Below are 3,365 nucleotides of genomic sequence, written 5' to 3'. Positions count from 1 at the left end.
TGCTGTGTCTTGTCATTTATAATTGGTATAAGCACAGTGTCGTGTGTGTGTGTGTGTGTGTGTGTGTTTGTATATGTATGTATGTATGTATGTATAAATATTACACACAGTGTGATGCAAAAGTGTGGGCAACCTCATCATAATTTTCCTGTATAAATCGTTGATTGTTGTGATAAAGAATGTCAGTTAAATATATCTGAGATGGCCATTCCAGAACGTTGTACTCGTTCCTTTGCATGCATACCTTTATGTATTTTGAGCAGTGTTTAGGGTCGTTGTCTTGTTGAAAGATCTAGCCCCGGCACAGCTTCAGCTTTGTCACTGATTCCTGGACATTGGTCTCCAGAATCTGCTGATACTGATTGGAATCCATGCGTCCCTCAACTTTTACAAGATTCCCAGTCCCTGCACTGGCCACACAGCCCCGCAGCATGATGGAACCACCACCATATTTTACCCTAGGTAGCAGGTGTTTTTATTGGAATGCTGTGTTCTTTTTACTCCATGCATAACGCCCCTTTTTATGCCCAAATAACTCAATTTTAGTTTCATCAGTCCACAGCACCTTATTCCAAAATGAAGCTGCTTGGAAGAACAAAGAGAAATCGAGAGCCCAATATGGTGTAGTATTGTTAAATTGGTTGTGGTTAAAAGCAAAATATTTAGATATACTCACAAACATGGGTTACCCATAGGCAACCACTTCAAGTGCAGGTGGGGAGTATTAGAACCTGACCCCACTCAGGTTTTTAAGATGTCGCTCTCTGTAGATAGGAAACTGGGTAGCACCCCTCCACCGAGGGTGGACTCAAGATTTCAGCAAGGCTTGGTGTACAGAGGCGCCAGAGTAGAATAAAAACGTTTAAAAACCGTCTAAAAGAGGGGGATGTTCAGGTGGACTTACCTCCCTCAAAAATATAAAACTCAATTGAGTCACAATATATCAAAACAATACGTTTCGCAGGTGTGGTCCTGCTTCATCAGGCAAACAGGAGTATAACTCAATGGGTCTAGATACAGAAGTGAGTGCCTCTGAGGCGCTCACTTCTGTATCTAGACCCATTGAGTTATACTCCTGTTTGCCTGATGAAGCAGGACCACACCTGCGACACGCGTTGCACTAAGTGGAGTTCAATAAAATATTTTTGTATTGATATATTGTGACTCAATTGAGTTTTTTATTTTTGAGGGAGGTAAGTCCACCTGAACATCCCCCTCTTTTAGACGGTTTTTAAACGTTTTTATTCTACTCTGGCGCCTCTGTACACCAAGCCTTGCCAAAATGAAGCTGGCTTGTCCAAATGTGCTTTAGCATACCTCAAGCGGCTCTGTTTGTGTTGTGGGCGGAGAAAAGGCTTCCTCTGCATCACTCTTGCATACAGCATCTCCTTGCGTAAAGTGCGCCGAATGGTTGAACGATGCAGCAAGATGATGTTGTAGGTCTTTGGTGCTGGTCTGGGGTTGACTTTGATTTTTCTTGGTCTGCCACTTTGAGCCTTACTTTGAACTGAGCCTGTGGTCTTCCATTTCCTCAATATGTTCCTAACTGTGGAAAAAGACAACTGAGATAGCTTTCTGTATCCTTCCCATAAACCATGATCGTGAACAATCTTTGTTTTCAGGTCATTTGAGAGTTGTTTTGAGACCCCCATGTTGCTACTCTTCAGAGAAAATGAAAAGAGGAGGGAAACTTACAATTGACGTCCTTAAATACTTTCTCATTATTGGATTCACCTGTCTATGTAGGTCGGGGGTCACTGAGCTTACTAAGCCAATTTGAGTTCCAATAATTAGTTCTAAAGGTTTTTAGAAGCAATAAAATGACAACAGTGCCTAAATTTATGCACCTGCCTAATTTTATTTAAACTATTATTGCACACTTTCTGTAAATACAATAAACTTAATTTCGCTTCTCAAACATCACTGTGTGTCTCCTATATGATATATTTAACTGACATTTTTTATCGTAACAACCAACGATTTTTACAGGAAAATCATGACGATTAACATATACACACACTGTTACACTGGAGGTGTGTTTAGCTTCTAAGGGTAGAATGGTTAATTTGCATATATTCAGCAGTGTTGCTCTGGGAGACATCTCAAGCTCACTCCAACCTGAATTATCGCAAATTCTTTCTGTTTTAGGAAAGTAAACTTTTGTTTTTCTTAACATCTTAGTAAGGGGGCTTTTAGGACCATTGTAGTCCCTTACACACTCCAATGAGTTCTGGGTAACCATGAGCTTGCTGGTTAGTCTGTACCTCTCGGTGTTACAAGCCCTACTGCATAGAGCCAAATTAATCCATGCCATGCACTGATGAGGATCAAACCATCCAAAACAGTCTGTATGCATGTTGGATTATTATGGCTCTGTACAAATTAACAAGCTGACACATCATTGCATTCCAGCAGTTCTGGAGGTGTGTTTAGCTTCTAAGGGTAATAATGGTTAATTTGCATATATTTAGCAGTGATGCACTGGGAGACATCTCAAGCTCACTCTAACCTGAATTATCGCAAATTCTTTCTGTTTTAAGAAAGCAAACTTTTGTTTTTCTTACACTGTTAATGGTAGGGTTCTCAAACTTTGCACAGTTGGTCGTTGGGTGACTAGGATTATTATTCAGAAAAGTAGTTGGAGCCTATAAAAGCCAATCAAAATTCACCTATTGATTTTCAAGGGGAATATTTACATTTCTGCCATTCTTGCACTGTTAATGGCACAAGCCTCAAACCTGGTACAGTTGATCATTGGGTGACTGGGGTTCAATTTCAGAAAGGGGGTGGGGCCACAAACAGCTAATCAGATTTGTTTCATTCCAATGCAAATTATTGTTGCCAAACACCGCAAAGCTCACAAACTTGGTAATTGAGTAATTGATTGTGTGTTAGGGTTAGGAAAGTGGGCACAGCCAACACCAGCCAAATACATAAGCGGGCAATGCAGGGTCACAAGTGGGTGGAGACAAATAAAAATTTTACTGGGGAAATGTAAACAGCAGCCATTCTTACACTGTTAATGGTAGGGTTCTCAAACTTTGCACAGTTGGTTACTGGGTGACTGGGGTTAATATTCAGAAAAGTGGGTGGAGCCTACAAAAAAAAATAAAAAATTACCTATTGATTTTTCAGGGAAATATTTCATTGCTGCCATTCTTGCACTGTTAATGGCACAAGCCTCAAACCTGGTACAGTTGATCATTGCGTGACTGGGGTTTAAATTTATATAAGGGGGTGGAGCCCCAAACAGCCAATCTGATTTGTTTCATTTTAATGTAGGTTATTGATGCCAAAGACCACAAAGCTCACAAACTTGGTCATTGAGTAAATGGGTGTTAGGGTTAGGAAAAGTGGGCGCAGCC

This window comes from Hyperolius riggenbachi, chromosome 5 (genome assembly GCF_040937935.1).
Source record: "Hyperolius riggenbachi isolate aHypRig1 chromosome 5, aHypRig1.pri, whole genome shotgun sequence".
Lineage (NCBI taxonomy): Eukaryota > Metazoa > Chordata > Amphibia > Anura > Hyperoliidae > Hyperolius > Hyperolius riggenbachi.
Note: the sequence above shows the minus strand (reverse complement) of the source record.